We start from the raw sequence: 20,634 nt of genomic DNA, 5'->3' as shown, positions 1-20,634 counted from the left end.
CGAAAGGAGATTTTGCGGCCGCTTACCTCAATTCTTTGGAAACCCTAGACTCTAACATGTCCGGGGGTTGAAATCGTCTGCAATTCCGATCTCGTGCAATTCCGTGCAATACCATCTTCAGGCGATGACATGTGTATTGATACCAATACAATGGCCCAGATCTGATTTAAATGTCTTTTCACTGATTTAATGTTTTATTAGTTGTACCAGATCTGGGCCATTGTATTGGTATCAATACACATGTCATCGCTTGAAGGTGGTATTGCACGAAATTGTACGAGATCGGAATTGCAGACGATTTTTTTCCATATAGCCGGACGATGCAAAACTTTTAAGATAAAATCCAATCATTTATTATCTTTCTCTTTTATTTTTATTCACAAAAATGGTTTATTATAGAGTTTGTCTTTATTTAAATTGATAAAACACAAAAACGAAAAAAATGTCCAGAGTAATTTATATGTTCTTGTCAAAGTTGATTTTCAGTTATTTTTTCACTAAACTTTAATCAATACGTGCTTAAAGTTCCAACATGAAAGGGTAAAGTAGTCATTTGATTTGTAATTAAAAATCCAAGTCCCTTGCCGTTCTTCTTTAGTTTAAGTGGAGAAATAAAATTATAAGGAAGATGAGCGAAAGAAATTCTTCATTCAATTCTTTAAAAAAAAACCATTTTGCACATAGAAATATCAAATTCTTTCTCACAAAAATCCATTTGTATCAAGTAGTAATCAAAACTAATTTTATGTTTTGATAAAAAAAAAAATTTCATTAATGATTTTTATTAAATAAGTAAATTAAAGAAGAAAATGATACCAAAAGAGGGCCTTAATCAACTATTTCAATGAAATCATTTATAAATAGTTTTAAACAGTTTCTATATGTTTTGTAATTTTTTATCCAAAGTTTCCAAACTTCTTTATCGTTAAATTTTTTTTGTGAAATGAATGTGAATTTTAAATTGAATTGAATTGTTTTATTGTTTTATGTTTTTTTAATAGATCTTTAATATAAATTTAATTTTTTTATTGAAATGTATGTAAACTTAAACTTCCTACCTATATATTAATCGGTTTAATGGTTTAATAATAATTAAATTTTAAAACCAAAATCGTATCATTTAGTAAACGGTTTTAAGATTTAGTGTAAATGGATTGATTTGGTTTCAATAAACGATTTCAGTTTTAAATTCACATCGTTATTGGCAGCACTTGGGCACCCAACCCCAATGCTTCACAATTGTCGGATGCACGTTGGACTTATTGGCATGATGGAGAGGATCCATGACCATGGGCTTGTAAGAGTATCAAAACGCATGGTCGGTTGTCATAGGGGTGTCCATTACGAGGATTCAGCTCCTCTCCTATAACGCCATCGGCCAGTAAGGGCTCAACGTGCAACAAGTGGCCTTGAATAATTGAACGACTCCTCTTCACCCACCAAAGGCCAACCCCATTTTACATTCTTTGTATTTTCATATTCCTCAACCTAAAAAACAACAACAATAATAATAATAATAATATAACAATATTGAAAATTTCAACTTGTTGCGATTTCTCTCCTTCGATTTGGTCAATTCGAGCTTTGATTAGGTTGTAATAAGTTTCTTATACTTCATCTTTCGTAAGTTCAGAGGAATTTTTCCAAAAGAGGAACTAGAGCTGCTTGTGTGAGAGTAGATTGATTTCCAAATGTATGTTCTTTGAGTGATTCAGTTAGGTTCTAGAGATGAGTTCTTATCCCTTGATGCGTAGTGACATTGTCTAACTAATTTGTTACGTTTAATTTCTGAATCTATTTTTGTATTCCTCTTTAAACTTCATCCTCAGCTTCATTTATGATGATGGGTAGAGGTGTTGGCTAAAGGTGTTTTATGGTAGTGATCAAAACCCCTATGTCGAAACCCCATGCAGTAAGTAGTGCTTCCGCAGGATCAACATGTGATAGGGGGTGTGTTGACTCAAACCCACAATCAACCGACCGGAGCGGTGATGGGCAAGTGTTGGCGATAACATATACATCAAGGTATCAAGGTGGACCCACCATATTGACTAGGTTTGAACATAAAAGTTTAAATCTTGAATTTAAACTCTCATGTGCAAAATTATAGGAATTTAATCTTTCACTTTTAAGTGATTACATAAGCCATCATTAGAGAGTTTGAGCAGTTATAGTAATTGCCCCTCCCTAAGATAAGGATGGATCTCTCTATTTGATGATTAAGGAGAAGTGACTCTTGTACAATAAGAATTAAGAGGGCACACACTCTCTCTCACTCTCTTTCAGAAATACTAAACTAAAAATAGAAATTCGTGTTTCATTTTCTCTAGTGAGCTTCAAGAAGGGATTTTCACTCCATCACTACGGGAACTGAATAGAGAGCCAACAAACTGTAGTGAAAGGTGACTTGGCGCTTGAAGGGCTAAGTCCACTTGGAGGTTTTGTGATAACGAAACTAAGGTGACCATCTTCACTCTTCCATTAATGGTTATTCAAATGTCTGACCTTACCAGTATGACGATTCAAATTATTTTCGCATCTTCAGTGGTATCAAAGCCTCCCTATTCGTGGAAAGATCTTTCAATTATTTTAATATTTTGATATATTTGATCCATTAATTTTTATTTCATTAAAAAAAAATTGAATGTGGGTTTTCAACCCCATTGTGCATTCGGGTGTGCATGAGATCCACAGCGCCACCGCATTAAGTAGAACCTTGCTTGCTCAATCGTGCATATTTGTTCTGCCCATGCTCCCTCAGCCTCGCACCAGAGTATTGTTAAACCCCGGAACCATATGATGCATGTTAAATGCCTAATCCCTGCCCTCTTCTCCTCTTCTCCTCTTCTCCTCTTCTCCTCTTCTTCTGCGTCCTGTCCGATGGCTATAGGTCATCGACGAGAGTTGCTTCTTCTTAACCTGCTCACAAGTCACAAGTCACAACAGGTACAAAGTATTTTAAAATATAAATAAAAAAAAAAAAAGAGGTTAACGACCAACCCACAAGGAGGTCAGTTTGGTAACAGCGAAAAGAGGATGTAGATGGACAACTATAAGGTTTTTAAAACCCTTTATTATCCTTTTAGTTATGGCTTTAAGTTACAATTTTGTTTTAAAAAAATTATTTTTTTCAGTTATCGGCTTTAAGTTACAGTTTTTTTTTTTTTTTTAATTGTCCTTTTAGTTTATAGGCTTTTAAGTCAGTAGTTTTTTTTTTTTTTTTGGCTAATGTCAGGCCAGCCTAGGCAAGGTTGTTCGGCCAAGCTAGTCCTGCCCAATTTTTTACGCCATTTTTGTAAAAATAGTGTTTAATTATTTCAATATGTCTAGGCCTAAAATATTCATCCACATGTTTTTTTTTAATTATTATTTTTTAAATTATTGGAATAAAATTGAAATGATCAAATACATAATATGTGTAATGGTTATGAGAATTTATGAGAGAACCATATTGATGGCATGTGTTAGGGTGGCACTATGTGATGTATTTGTTTAATTCTATTTCTACTATCTCTTTTAATGGTTGTATCCCCTTAGAAACACAATTGGTGGGTTGGTTTTTGGATTTTATTTTGAATAGAATATAGTGTAATTATGTTTTTTCATTTTATTTGATCGAGAGAGCACTGGAGACGATGATGCATTAAAGGAAGTAGTGGGAGATGTCGATCAATTGTAAAAATCAATGGATATCATTTCTTTTATTGCCTTTGTAGTGGCTACATAGGTTGTAATAGAAATTAATTATCACATAATTGCTTAAATTGAGTGGGAATAGCTAATGAAGTTACATTGCTCCCACCCATCTTGAAATTAAAATGACTTATGTATTATTTAAAGTCAATTTGACTCCAAATGTCATCTCATAACCACTAAGGTTTTATTTTTCATAGCATATTGATCAATGTTTAATTATTCTCAAAATGTGATGTATGGTGATATATTATTTGTTGCGTTATTTAAATAGATAAGTCTTCCTGTTTCCCTAAACTTAAAAGCAAATGTGATACGAAAAATCCTAATTGGTGGGATTTACATAGTCTCCCTTGGTTGATAAATGTAGAGGTCTCATTGATCTACTTTTGCTGATGTCGATAGGATAATGCTTAAATAGTTCTCTGAGACCGTCTTCATTTATGATAAGTAGAGAAGATAGGCAATGGGATGTGTGTTGCAATAGTAGACTAGCCCATAATGTTGTGATTTGTTTCAAGATAAAGGGTATATACTTGACTTGAGTGAAAGGGTATACACTCAAGTGGTTAAACGTATTGGAAGTCTTCGAAACAAAATCTACTCAACCAACATGTATATGATGAACTCCCATAGGCTAAGTCATGTGCATAAGGGTTGAGCCGTTTCAATTACACTTCATAGCAAGAGAGAAGCTTAAGGTGTGGGTAATCGTTATATTATGCCCCTTCTATTCAACAATAATCATCATGTTAATTTTATCTTATACATTATGTAGATATTCAATATATCAAGTCAAATCAACTATGTTATTCTTATTAAAAATCATATCCTGACTGGACATAACTATGTTGATTGAAGGGGGAACATTAAATTGCCCTTAACTGCCAAAGGACTAATGTTTATAATAGAAAACGAAAAACCTTTATTCCCAATAACTATGAGTGACGAGGAGAAAGTAATCTATGAATTATTTCGACAAAATAATTTTAAGGCCAAGCTTTTTGTTTTGAATTCAATAGGCAAGACTATTGGGGATTCTGTAGAGAATATAGGTTTAGCTGAAGACATGATCGAGGAGTTGAAAGAGCTGTATGACAACCCATGTCTATAATATTGTATTTGCTCCTTTGGGGATGATAGTTGACATGCGACAACCCATGTCTATAATATTGGTAGAATCCAACGTCACAGAATCAACCTTACTGTAATAGATTCAACACACACCCTGAGGGCTTCTAATTAAGGGGACATGATTATTCAAAAGTTCAGTCTTTCCAGTTCTCCCTTTGCTTGTTATCATTTCTTTAATTCCACAAAACTTATTTCTCTACCTTTGGAAAATATGTAAGAAAATAATTTTTTCTTCAGAATTATGTTGTCAGAATAAAACCAAGGATCCTTGATGGACCTTTTGCAAAAAATGTGAAAGGAACCTGCAATGTATTTAAAAGATTTTTGAGGAGAAGATCTAAAGAAGTAAAGATAGGTCATGAATGGATAGTTCAAACTTTATTTTAGGTCAAGCTAACCATGTACCTTTGAAAATGATAAATTCACACGTAATTCAATATAATATTCCTAGTATCTCGAAGTCATGATAAGTAAGTTGTGTCATAGTCAAATAACCTTAAACTATCGTCAAAGAATATCATCGTCATAAAAGTCTAGAAAATTCTTTTTTGGATGGAATGCAAGTCCCGAAATTCGTTAGTATGTCGTAGTGGAATTGGGAACATGACTTCAAAGGAAAATAATTAGGCTAAGATCTAACGAGCATCTAATGAATATCTTGCTACACTTTGACAAACTTCATGCCCTTGATAGTCACTCTTGTGTTCATCTCGTCTGTTTTTGTTATTTCTCTTTGCTAGCTTTTCCCAAACTCCAATTTTCAGAATTTCTTTTGCTTCTTTTCATTTTCCTTGTTATGAAAAGATTTATTTTTGGCACCAATTATAGCCCGAATGAGATCAACCAATTAAGCGCCTGATGCATTTAATCCAAGTAAAATTCCTACTCCAACCTCAAGTTATTGATGGTTTACTCAATAATAGTAGTCTAACTGGTGGATTTCGATTGGGTATGGACTTATCTAATTTAACCTAAATATAAGGAATCAAACTCTTGGAAACAACTCTTACAAATATAAAAAATAAAATAAAATCAACTTTTCTCACTTACACTTGGGCTTGTTATTTATTCTTGATTGTTTTTAAGGCCCATCTACGCCCTACTCTATAACCCATTTTATTAGGATTTTGACATGATGGATGAACAACCCATTTAAGGCCCGTTTAGAGGTTATTAATCAGGTTAACATTTTTTACCAAATAAGAAAGGTTAACCTGAGGTTTTGCAGAAAATCAGACTATAGGCACCAAGGTCCCAGCTTACATGCCCAATTAAATAGTGTTTATCATGTGATAAAATAAAAAATCAAAAAAATTTAAGACTTGAGAGAAAGTACAATGCGGAATGTGATCCACTCCAACGCATCAGTTCGCCCAACACACATCCAACGGGTGTGAGATACTTGGGGTGTGTGTCAGGTGCTCCCAATTGTTAGCTTCACGATGGGCTCACTAACATGCTAGAGAAGATTCAAGTCCAGAAAACTCTACCAAGAGTCTGTATACATTTGAAAAGATATAAAAAAAAAAAAAAAAAAAAAAAAAAAAAAAAGGATATAAGTTGTATACACGGGAGGATGTATTATTGTATTTTCGCCTGGAGATGATATTTGACATATGGCAACTCATGTCGATAATATTGATAGAATCCAACGTCACAAAATCAACCTTAACTAGATTTTGAGAAACTATCAACTGACTTGTTTGAAATTTAAATTTTGATCCTGGAATAGGTTCAACACATATCTTAAGGGCTTTTAATTAAGGGGACATGAATGATTCAAAAGTTCACTCTTTCTAGTTCTCCCTTTGCTTCTTATTATTCCTTCAATTCCACAAAAACTTGTTTCTAAATGGATTTTTTTTTTTTTTTGGGTCCAAATTTCTAAATGGATTGACTAAGTACATAATGCTAAAATTTTATAGCTTAGGTATGAAAAAAATTATCTCCATGTTTCCTTGGTTTCTCTCCTTGTCAATGGCTCATTTTTTTGTCTTTTTGTTTTTTCTTAATTGGAGTTAAGGTCTCATTTGCAATTAATGCATTCTCTATCTTTGCCAAAATATGTAAAATAAATTTTTCTTCAGAATTATATTGCCAGAATAAATTTTTTCTAAATGGATTTTTAAATTGTAATATATTTAAAATACTTTTGAGGAGATGATTTTAAGAAGTAAAGGTAGGTCATGAATGGATAGTCCGAACTTAATTTTAGGCCAAGCAACCTACGCACCTTAGAAAATAGATAAAACCACACGTAGATCAAACTAATGTTCCAGTATCGAAGTCGTGATAATTAAGTTTTGTCATAGTCAAATAACCATAAAACTATCGGCAAAGAATCTCATCTTCATTAAAGTCTTGAAATTCCTTTTTTGGGTGGAGTATAAGGGTAGAAAATTCGCTTAGTATGTTGTAACAGGATTGAGAACACGACTTCAAAGGAAAATAATTAGGCTAAAATCTAATGAGCATCTTGCTACACTTTGACAAATTTCTTGCCCTCGATAATCTTCTTGTGTTCTTCTCTTGTCTCTGTCATTGTTATTTCTCTTTGATCTTCCCAAACTTTAATTTTCAGAACTTCTTTTGCTTCTTTTCATTTTCCTTGTTATTATTTTTTTATTTTTTCCTCTCTTTTGCGTTTCATCCAACTCCTTTTCTTTTTTAAACAATTATGGTTTTGGGATGGGATAAAGTCATGACAATAAACCTTAAGGGTCTAAATGGGCTTCAAAACTATCAGTTGCTCAGACTTGTGAACAATGGATTTTGATAATTGTAGATGCTAGATACCTCATTTTGTCACCTTAGAGATGTTCACAACAATGACAAACAAGTACTTTCGGACAACGTGTAAGATCAATTTTTGGCTTGGAGGCATTGCATAACCTCTAATTAACAGTTTTAATCATCTCAAAGTTACCAACGGAAATGATATTTAAAAATACTCAAATACCCTGGTAGTATTGACTATCAAAATGCCATGAAATCAGTTCAACCATTCAAATGAGTCAACTGAGAATCTACTGAGCTAGAGTAGACCAAGTAGAGTGTGCAAGTCCATTCGGAACTACAATTGACTCAGTGGGCTTTAACTATATTTGCCCTTAAAGAGAGCTGACAAGAGCTACATTAATATGGATCAAATAATTTTTTTTTTTTGTTTGGGTGGTGGGGCGGTAAAGATCTCTAAGCCACTTGCATAGGGTACACAAGCATCTCTATATCTATTTGTCTTTTTTATATGAAATGTCTTCACTACCTTTTAATGTATGATATCATTTTACCACATCTCTTTAGTGGGCTCATTGGGCCCGTTTAATTTTGTTTCTCCTGTTTCTGTGTCTAAAAATAGCAGAAATGATTTTTGTCATTTTTGTGCTAAGAAACAATTTTTGAAATTGCAAAAAGATGTTTTATTTTTCTGTTTTTCAAAACATTTTCAACAGTGTAATCGAGTTCAAGACATGAGTGAACGCACAATGTTGTAGGAATGCAACTCACAAGTGAAGGCATAACGTTAGAGTTGAAGGTATGCTTCATGGATATGAGCTTCAGAAGGATGAAGGTAATCCTAAACTATGAGCTTCGCACAATCAAATTGGAATTGCCGCATTTGGATAGCGAGAAGTTTTAACAATGAGTTGGGGTTTGGGTAGGTCGAGTGAAGTATCGGGTTTTTCATAATTTTTTCGCTCTTATTTGTTTCTAGAAACAGAAAAACAATTCTAACTTGTTTCTTCATTCCTATTTCTAGATAAATTTCTATTTCTGTTTCCAAAAATAAGTAAAATCAAATAGAAAAATCAAACAGCTTTTGTGGTGTTTTTCCGTTTTCGAGCACAAAAAATGAAAAAACCATTTCTTAAAACAAAATTAAATGAGCCCTTTATTCCGCTTAGAAATCCCTTTCTTTCGTTTCTTGTACATGTACAAAGCAGTCAACATTATCCCCTCCCCTCCCTTGATACCCTAAATCTTGTGAACTATAAGAGACCAAAACAAATTCAATGACCAAATAATGAGGATGTGGTCCTTGGAGTGGTTCAAGCATATTTGTAAAATGCAAGAAAGTACTTTAATGTAGATGTCCCACATGCACAAACTTTCAACGGGAATATGACTTAGAATTGAGTTTGTTTGCTTGTTTTACTTTTAGTTTTCTACTTCATGCAAGGATTATTCATACATGATGATGGATGTAATAATTTAGGTAGGAAGTGAATATATACTTGATTGAGTGGATAAGAAATGTTGGGCCATGAATGAGTGACTATGATAGTTCAGACACACTGATACATGCATATGAGTGTGACTTGGATTTCCACCCCTAGCTAAGGGAATAAACTTCTATTGGTAAGTTAATTCATAATGTCAAAGGTGTACACTTTACACATGTACTAGATTTCTCTCACCGACACATATTCATCATGTCTTTTTTCTCACACTTGCGTCAGATAGAGACCCACGAGGGCAGGAAGGGGATATTGTGACACATTTATTACTAACTATTAACTTATTACATACTACTTCTATCAAAAGAAAAAAACCTGCTATTAGATCGAGTATGGTGGATGTCATTTATCACTAACTACTAGCCTATTACTAGTATATTTCAAGAGGGGGAGTGGGGAGGGATAAGGGTCAAACTAGCGACCTTCCCTGAACTTATACTAGAGTCCAACTGTCTAGCTAAAAGCTCATTCCCTTTCTTCCATTGTGTTAGAAAAGAAATTATTATCAATTAATTCAATGATATTATAGTTAAGAGTTAAAAAAAACTAATTTGCATTATCATGGGTGATAGGTTTTCTTAAAGTTAGATCTTTAATAGTTTGCAATTAGGAACATAACTGCGCATTCTATTCATTTGGTTGTCATCATAATATTTATTTTAAGAATGCGACTCCAAAATATAAATGGGAGTATTCATAGTGTGTGTGTATCAAACTAGATCATTTTATAATTCTTGTATATGAATTAGTGTCAATTGTCTTGAGAAGTGAAGACTCGATAAATAATTTTAGTCTTTAGACATGAGAAATCCTTAACATTGCAATTAGACTTGTGTGTTTTGGTGTACTAAATGTTGATGCCTCCACTAGTTATATATCAATAATTTGAATTCATAATGTTTATTTATAAATGGAAGCAATGCTCGACATAGACTCCAGTTCCTGAAGAGGGTGAATATCTTGATGGAGTTGTTCAACATTTATCGAACCAAATTCCAAACTTGTTGGCAATTTATAATGATTTACAAAAGCCTTTTTTATTTTTTTTCAGAAAATCTTCTAAAACAATCAATAGCCGAGATTCATCTCTATTACTAATCGTTTGTGTACCTTGGTGTTTCTAACCATCCAGTCTTTTTTGTTTGATCCCCGGTATGGTAATACACTAAAAACTCCATACATGTTATCTTTTGCACCTACTTCAAGCCTTAATGATTAATCAATCAATCTTGGTTCTTTGATTAAGTAGTTTTGACTAATTAGGAGATGATTATATTTTATTCTATGATTGTAAGACCATTATGTGATGCCAAGTGGAAAGAATTAAAGGCAATTAATAGTTAATACCATCACTTATATCCACCTTAAGTTGTAGTAATAAATAAATAGTTTTATTTACTTAAATAAAGTTAGACTCATAAGTAAATAATCTTATTTAGTAAAATTGAGTCAATCTCTTATAAGCAACCTTAGTGGGATGATCCATAAGGATCCCAGCACTTGGTATGTAAGCTCTACATAAAGATTATAGTTTCTAATCTATAAAAAGTAGCGAAGAGATAGAAAGAGTTTTTCGACCAAAAGTAAGAATTCTCTCTCTCTCTCTCTCTCTCTCTCTCTCTCTCTCTCTCTCTCTCTCCTTCTCTCTTCCACATTTGGTAAATTAGGTTTTTGAATATATAAGTGTAAGAGTTGTTTCTTTTCTATTATTTTTTACAAGTATTGTTCGAGGGAATCCATTCATTTGTGAGAAGTCACATGTGCAATTGTTATATTATTATTAAATAAAAATTTCGAATTGATATCATATCTAACAACAATCTCTAAAAGTATGTCATTTTTTGTTTTGATAGAGAAAAAAGTAGATCAATTCATACGGTCTAAAGGTGCTCTCTCTCTCTCTCTCTCTCTCTCTCTCTCTCTCTCTCTCTCTCTCTCTCTCTCTCTCTCTCTCTCTCTCTCTATATATATATATATATATATATAGATGAAACGAAATTGGAATAATTCAAGAAAAGTAAATTGGCCAGCTTATTTTTACTTTAAGGATCACTTAAAGTTACATGGTCTGAATTGAAAAATTATCCATGATTAAGCAAAGAAGAAAGCGAATACATTTTGTCTTCTACATGCAAATGGTGATTAATTAAATTCATACCTTACCAAAAAATAAATTAATTAAATTCATACTTATACTTGAATCATTTCTTATTAATTTTACATTATTCGGTAGTTTTCCTATAGACCTAGGTTATCAAAACTTATTTTTATCACATGGCGAACTCTGATTGGACAAAAGCTTGACATGTGGATTGAGGACATTGAGGGCTACTGTCCATCAAATTTGGGTTCTATCGGATACGCTATGTGATGTAGATTCTTGGGTCAGCTAGAAAAAATTACGCATTATACTTTTTAAAATTTATTTGTAATTTATACTATTTGTAATTGTAATTTTCTTTAAACTTTTTTAGATTGGATGCAAGATTCAAGCTATGGATATGTAGGGATGCACTTCTAGCACAATGGCGGCAGCTAGCTAGTGGAGGTCTAGTGTTAAGTCTAGGGAGAGGTCATGTCTTCAAACCCCCCACCCCCGCACCTTCTCTAAAGTAATAGTGGTAGATAGGGAATAGTACTATTGTAGCAATAAGTGGACCCATTGGCTCTCCTACCCACTCTTTGTGAGTCTTTGTCTAGCTCTTTATGTATCTTTAACTGGCCTCATTATAAATCTTGCATCCAAAAAATAAGGAGAAACTTTTCCTTCACCAGTGGCTGACCGATGGGACCCCTCTCTTCCCTCTATTGTCTAAGGTCAGAATGGACCATGGTGAATGAAAATCCGTGACCTTAGAAAAACTCAGTCCAAAAATTAATCCAGGGTTAAACATTGTAAGATGAAATGGAGGTAGAAGAGGCAAGGTACACCATATTTGTCTCCAATGTAATTATCTTATTGGTTTTATAATTTACTTATCCTTGAGGTAGAGAATTTTGTAGCCTCTTTTCCGTCCACGTTGTCTAAGTGAAATTGCTTCAGTTCAATATTCACACTTCAAATAAAATCATTCAATTAGTAGAATGGTTACTAATTGGGTCACATCCGTAGATGGCTAAAAATCACCTAAATGTCGAAATTTACCTATATAATAATTGTGCTTATGATCTTTACCTGGTTGCATGCATCTTATACCAATTCCTTAGCCAATGGATTATGGGACATTCGACATGAGAGGTTGTTTGGTCATTTTAAGACCCTTGTGAAAAGATGTAGGAGAACATAACTAGATAACGTTCTTTTTTCTATAATATTTACAGGAGAAAGAACACTATTCATGTCACACTGGGTATTCACACTCAATGGTGTCTGAACGTATAAGTTGGCGAGGTCAGGCAGGGTTCCTTTCCCCAATATTTCTAGTGTGGACCCTTAGCTAGCATGGTCCCTGATTGTGTACGTAGTTAATATACCAAACTTGCAATAATACAATCTCTAGCCTGAACCCCCAGTACAACCGGTTATAACTATTGAGAAGTGTAGCCTTGTGAGGCTGGATCCGAGTCAACTTTTCTTTTAAACGCCAGTTCTATTGGACCACTGGTGGCCTTCTAAAATTTCATTGGAAACAGAAGGTTTTTTTTTTTTTTTTTACATGCTTGACTCCAAAACCTAAGTATAACACATATTGGAGTGTGGATCAGGTTCTTGATTCGATCTTGATTCACACAAATGGAATCTAAACCTGTGGCAACGTTGTTTTTACCATTTTCATTTAGGTTCCCTATTGGATTCCATTTGTGTGGATTAGGATCGTACGAGAACTTAATCCATACTCACATAGTTGAAAACCTACAATAAAAATGGGAAAAACATCCCTACCAGTTTGCACAAGAAATGCGCAGACTGTACAAGTGAAAAGACTATGTTGCTCGCTTGACTTGCGTTGAATATGCTTCCATGCATCCTCCCATTTGTCCGCTGATCTGGTGTTTTCTATGCCAAACCAACAGGGTTCTCTCACAAGGGTAGAGGTATTTTTTCACAATCCAACCCTCTGAAAAGCAAGGACTATATGGATAGTGGATAGTGTTTTTTCTCCTTATAATGAAATACTTAAAATAATAATAATAATAAAAAAAAAATACTATGAAGGGTAGTATTTAAAGGGCGTGCCATACCTTTAATCCACTCCAAGACCATCATTTTTTATTTTTTATTTTTTTTGATAGACCAAGACCATCACTAATATGCATAAAATCATTGTTCATTTCTGGATCTTGCATGAAATTTGTAAGAGATGATCAGAGACAAATCTCTACAGCTTTCACTAATTTCCATGGGATATCGATTTGTCTTATTTCCAATCATGTTTGGATTTGGGACTTTTGAGAAGTGATGAGTATTTTGTACCCAAAAAACCTTAATATTCAAACAAATGAAAAGAAGAAAAAGGAATTCAACAGGTAAATTAGTGGGCCGATTAGCTTTAATAATTTTGTTCTAAAGTCACAGTTACTGAGGCCTACTTACTAGTCATGCCATCATACTAGGGAGTTGTGCATTCATTTTGCTTCACAATTGTTTAATAAGATCCAATATTAATACCAGAAGAAAGGAGGGAGGAGAATAATTTAGGGTTACTTTATCTGCAATCTGCCAGTGTTTTTTCTAACCAATCACTGCAAGCAGAGAGGACCATTAGCACCTTCCAAAGATACTTCCTTGTCCCATAAGCCAGACCAGCCAGCTTAAAACAAAGCTCTTTGGGCAGCCACAAAGGTATTTAAAGGATGTGTGGCTAGATGCCTATTTTTTCCTTTTCTTTTTCTTTATTTTCTTTCTTTCTTCTTCTTGTTTGAACTGTGACTCTCTCTTTGACACTGTTCTCTCTTTTTCTCTTTATGTCTTTTCCTTTACTTACTTCCATGCTCCATCCACTCCATTCTATCTCCTTTCATCTAATGGAATTGACGAGCAATAAAGCAAGGAAATCCAAAGTGCTTCTAATGTAGAGGGTAAGGGATGAGATGTAGTAAAGGGCACCCTAAGTAAGAAATACACTGTAAACGTATAAAGATATAAGGGGTGGCTTTTGGCAGTTTATCTTAGACAAAGTACGTGGCTTTAGTAAGAGAAAAAGAAAGGAGATCAGCGTGCATGGCCAACTTGGCATGTTTAAAGGTGATGGTTAGTGGGTCATTATCTCATCAACTTGGTCAGCTTCACTGATTTTGAGAAAAGGTGATAAGACTAGACCCAAAGGTAGCGGAAGGGATTGTTGTGGTCTTCTGGTCAGGCATTTGTTAAGGGAATTAGGAACCTTTATCATGGGAGAAAAAACTTTCCTACAAACCCCATTTATAGAGAGTTTATTCAAGGAGTTGTTACAAAATCCATTATATGATATTTATCATCTTGTGAAGTTTTGAATTTTATATGATGAACATATTATTCCCATCATCCTTGACTCATGTGATCATTTTTTATCCAATAGTGTCATATTACATGGTATAATTGGTGAGTCGATCATCATTCAAGTCTTGATAGCTATGTAAAATATTGGTACATGTTTCTTTTTTTCAGAGAAATAACTTTAATTTAGACAATCCCCCACCCCCGGCCCAAAAAAACAAAAATGGAAAACCTAAAGAATTATGGGGAAAAGACATCAGTCTGGATACAATCCCTACGACCAAGAAACAAGAACAAGTAGAAAATATATAATAAAAAATATCTCTAACTTCAATCGAAATAATCATAATTCTCTAATATATTTTCTCATAAAATGTTTCTTAAAAATTCTCACACACTTGTTTTGCTTGATGCAATCCTCCTAATAAGGCAAGGCTTTTTAGAAATGTAACAATGAATTTGTGCAGATAATTGATCCAATATGTTAATAATTGTATTTTTTTTTTCAAACCAGGTAGGTTATTATCATGTAGGATAAATTTCTTTTGTGTTTTTCTACTTTTCTTAAATTCTTTTTTTTTTCTATATATATTTTTATTAATTTCTCTGTGATATATCAAAATATAGTCACTTTAAAAAGATAATGTCTATCATATGTATTTTTTGTATACCCATAACCATTATGCTCGTGTCAATGCCATGGGTGGTTGCCTTAGCTATGGTAACATTTGATATAAGAAAGCAATACTCAACATGAAATCATAACAATTTTGAGGCTATTCGATATATTCTTATAGGTAAAAATATAGAAACTAACTAGATACTTAGACCTTGCTACTATATACTTCAACTATATATTTTCAAACTCATTAGATAGATAGAGAAAAACAAAATTGTTTTGTTTGTAATGACTTAGGCTTTGTTTGGTAATTTTTTATGTAAAGTGGAATTTTTTTTTCCAGAAAAAATAAATATAGATGCTTGATTGCAAGGGAAATATATTTTACATGTGAAAAAATTTCACTAACCATTAAAATTTCCCTTTTTATTTCCCCACCAAAATAGGAAGAAAAAAAAAAAAGCCCTACTCACGATTTCTCTCCCACTCTCGTGACTCTCACCCCGCTCATGACTCTCAACAATCTCTCTCTCTCTCTCTCACGCAACTCAATTGGGTTTGTTTTGACCAAAGGACTTTGGGTTTGAGCTAGATGGAGCATTACTGACATGTTGGGTTTGTTTTGACCAAAAGACTTTTAGAATGGGCCTTTCAGTCATTATCACTTGTGATCTATTACTGTTTTCTTTGTGATCACCTTTTATATTATTTTAAATATTTATTTATGCCTTTTATATTATTTTAAATATTTATTTATGCTGCATTCATTTGATATATAGAATAAAATGGTTTATTTTGGTTAGTGATAGAACATAGTATCTGATGACATTTGGTTTGATTTGGTGCAGACCTTGAATGACCTGATTCACATAACCAATATAAATTTTGAGGAGCTGTGTGGGTTATGGATTGAAAAGTACTCTCCATCCCCCCCCCCCAATCTCTTTTGAGGAGTTTGGTTGGATTATTAGTTTTTTAAAATTTTATATCTATTTTACATCCCACCAAACAACTATAGTAAATTAATTTCACTTCACTTCTGTTGCAACCAAATGATTCAAAAGGGAAAAAAAATCGCTTCACTTCCCTTCACTTCACTTCAATTCCCTTCACTTCCCATTTTCCTTGCAACCAAACGCAGCTTTAAGCAATTTGATACGTTTCTATCGAATGTAAGAATATGTGGAAAATTTGTCTTAGCAGTATTCATATGATTCTTTTATTATGCAAAATCAAACATCAACCCAAAATTTTAATGTTATAGAGCATTATGGTTTTTTCGGAATGATATTGTTTCATTTGGGAAAAATCATGGGAAAAGGTTCTCTGTGACACAATTGACGCTAGAGAGAGAGAGAGAAAGAGAGAAATCCTCATAGATGTACTCCCCTATGTCATTTGCTCAGATAACTCTCTCCCTAAATGCATATACCTATATCAGATCCCAATGGAAATACCATCCCAAGTCCATTTGACATGTGAAAAATCCAAGGGAAAATCTCAAGTTTGGCTACCTATACCTTTAGACCATTGTAACTTTTTACATGTTCAATTGTAAGAGGATCAGCATGAACAAGTATTGGTGTATTTACCCATCATAGGGTTGCCTAGATGGTTAAGGCGAATTAGAGATTGTGTGGATAGGCACACGATCCCAGGTTCAATTCCCTATCTGTGCATCTGTGATTTAAGTGGAGATCGTGGCGATGGGTTGCTACGCTATTCTCCCCAATGATTAGTCAAGGTTAACAAAAAAGAAAAAAAGTATTGGTGTATTTTGTCTGAGAGTTTAGGTATGGAACATGATCCAGCATGTATTGATGATTCTAGAACGTTATTTCTTTAATGGGAGTAGGTTTTAGAGAAATACCACTCTATAGGGTATATACATGGACGGCCAACTTATTTATAACACATAGCATGTCTAATGGGCTGAAATTTTGTTGACAGGTAGATCAAAAGGTTTCTTTCTCGCTTGTCAATTTTTGGCTCAATCTGAATTGACTGAGTGTTAAAAAAACTTTCAAAATTCTATGACAAGCAAGATGGTGCATGGCAATACTTAGACTAACAAAAAAGTGCATGATAATAAATGAGAGGATATATATGATTAAATTTAAGTATAAAATTTTGTAAATGATTAATCAAATCATTTCCTAGATATTCAGTGATCAAAATTGCTGCATACGTATCCACATGATACAACTGAGTGGATCATCCATAGATAATAATACTCTATAAATGGATCATCCTTAGATCCTTTTTCCTTCTTTAATTATTTATTTGGTTAGTAGAATCTTTTAAATATGGTTTCAAAAATCTGAAAAGTGGTCTTAGATCAAATGGTTAAAATCATATGATGGAACTATATATATATATATATATATATTTATTTATTTATTTATTCTTTGAGTTTTTATGGCACGTTGTAAACGATACTGCACATGTCTCCTAGCTCTATACTTGATACTTTCTTCTCAAAATCTAAGTCTAACTTATATAAATTAAGGGAAAAGTTTCTTCGAGCTACCCACGTGGGCTATGCCAGCAACCCTTATGTCTTTCTCTCTTATCTCTCCTCTTCTTTCATCCTCACGTCTATTGATGAACTAGTATTGAAGCATCCCCTGATTGATATGCTCTCCTATACCACTTGCATTTGGAGAGCCCTCTCCCTAGTTTAAAGACAACGACTCTTCTAAGGAAACTCATCAATTATTGATATATATAGTAGAGTTTCTATCCCAAAAGTTCAAACTAATAAGTAGCAAGACTACCAGATGTATAAGGGTGGCTAGTGTGGCTAATTAATAGTTGGTGTGGGACTAAACTCTCAACACTCCGCATTTTTGACTATATATATTGTGAACAAGTGAATATAATGAAAACCTACTCTAATACCATGTAAAAATTCATCCCAAAAAATCAAACTTCTAGGTGAAGAGACTCCTAGCTGTATAAGGGAGATTGTAAGCTAATTAAGTTGCTGATGTGAGACTAGACTCCTAACATATACCATGAATTATATAAATATGAAATTTTCATCTTCTTTGTATCGAAATGATTTGAAATATATTTTGAAAATTTAATTTTATTGCCTTGCTTGACCAATTTGTTCAAAACATAACTTAATCAAATAAGTGCATCACCTACCCTACTATGTTGGTTGGAGAGGCACATAAACAATGAAATTTTTTTCCTAAATGGTGACATAAATTCTGGTAAAACACTGTTTGGATGACATCATGCTTAGTTGGGACGAATACCATGGGAAGGCAACCCCACTTGAAGTTGAAGGCACCTATTCTTTTGAAATTGACACCTTAGAGTTTAGCATGAAATTTTGAAAAGCCCTATTAAGAGAACATTGACAAATTAAGAAACTAGTTATTTGGATTTGAACTCATTATCAGGGGATTCAGCTATCACTTCTTGTCTTTGGGACCCAAAGTAGAAGGCACTGCCTTTGCTTAAGGCCTTCTTTATCCTCTTTGAACCCACAAAGCACCCTTCATGTTACCCACCCTACATATATGCTTTGGACTTTTCCTTTTAACCCTTATGGATGATTTATTATATTCTCATACCCAAATCTAGAGATGTCCCCTATCATCTTTCCTTTTGCCCTGTGAGTTCTGAAAACATAATATCAAAAACAAAAGAGTTGTGACACATAATAAATAAATAGGGTTTCAAAAACACCTAACAAAGGCATGCAGGCCCCTACAAGATGGTAACCCCTCAAAGGGGTCTTCACTGCCCTTCATAAAAAAACAGATAGAGACCCTTGCCCCAAAATAAGATGTGTAGCTTTTCCATGAAAGGATCCATCCTCAGTGGCTCCAACAACATCACAGTCACAAAGACAAAAGCCACTTTGATCAAGTTTGGAGGAGAGAGAGAGATGTGCCATTAACTTTTATTTGATCAAGTTCAAGGTAAGGTCCAAGAGCACTCTTTTCCATGTGATGATCAGGAAGGGTCTAATGTTTTTCTTTTTTCCTTTCCTTCTCTTTTGAATGAGTGGAGGGTGGAAGCCTTTACTTTAGAGCCCTCTCTTTAGGACCATTCCTGTCTTCCCTTAAAGCTTAAATATACGAAAGGGTGAGACTTGGTCCCATCCCTGTAGACCAAGCGAGGAGAAGGAATAAAGCATTACATCTCTACTATAACATATCCAAGACATTGTTCCTTTCTTTCCTTTACATATAAATTACTATTCTAGAATAAGATATGGATCGGGTGAATGGGTCCGGGTCAGGTCCCGCGGCAAATGTAAGTGGTAGGTTGTGTTTGTGGGTCGGGTAGAATGCATGGCATCTCTTATTCTAAGAACTGTCCACGTCTGACAACCTCCCTCTGTACACTAACCTTTATAAGTCTGCTAGATGAGTATCCTGTTGGGCCCCTTGTATTCACTATGCAGGTGTTTTCATTTTCAATAATTAAAAAAATTGTGTAAACTCAGAAATATATAAAGGCAAAACTTCTAGAAAACAAAAGGGCATGAAACTCAAAATTTGATGAGACTGACTTGTCACATTGACATAAATACCCTTGTCTAGGATATGTGCTTAAATTTTAGAAGACTACCCTCATTATAGGTGAAAGTTTGGCCCTAATAATTCAAATCCGCCCTAAGCTCGAATAAGGTTTGAGTCAAGTTTTTTGATCCTGAGGGCAGTTTAGGATTGAAAAACTTCAACCTTGAGCCAGGGTTGGGTTGGACCTGGGTTGAGGCCTCAGCGCAGCCCAATTCGGCACGAAATTTAACCATGAATTTTTATATTACAATTTAGGACTCCTATTGGTATTTCATTTTTCTATAATTTTTTAATATATAAGATATCAATGGCAAAAATAGGTCAATCAAGGTCAATCCAACCATTGCAGAAGTCAAGGTCAACCCAACTCAGCCCAGCCCAACACAACCCGACCCTAACAGGATCAATTAGGGTCGGGTTGGGTTGGTGTGAACCCGACAAGGGTGGCTTGGGCCTAGGTTGAATTTTGCCAGGGTTGGGTTAGGGTTTTAAGAACCCCTAACCCTAATAGAGTTTATTTCAATTAGTGATCACATAATGATACCCTTGTCTAAGGTTTTAGGTATCGATATCAGTCTACATTGCCCATATCATATGGTTTTGCCCTCAAAGATACCGATATTATACTATATTTTGACAAATTACGCTTTGTCTGCACCATATCACCAATCTAATATCGGTCAAATATCAGTGCGGCCGATACTAATACGACTATTCTGATATCGATACCTAAAACCTTGAGGTAGTATAGGATATTTCAATCAACTAGAACTCTAGAAGTGAATGAAAAGGCAAAAGAAAAATCCTCTGCGATGAGGCAGTGAGGATCCAACATATGAGGTGCATGCCAGGGCCCTCTCATCCGATGGATCCTCACTGTCACTCATCACTCACCATTCACCACTCACCACTCACCACTCACCATAGAGGATTTGAACCCAATGAAAAGAGCATGTTTATCATATATTTATAATCATCCAAAGTGAAGGG

Source organism: Macadamia integrifolia, unplaced genomic scaffold, assembly GCF_013358625.1.
Source record: "Macadamia integrifolia cultivar HAES 741 unplaced genomic scaffold, SCU_Mint_v3 scaffold930, whole genome shotgun sequence".
Lineage (NCBI taxonomy): Eukaryota > Viridiplantae > Streptophyta > Magnoliopsida > Proteales > Proteaceae > Macadamia > Macadamia integrifolia.
Note: the sequence above shows the minus strand (reverse complement) of the source record.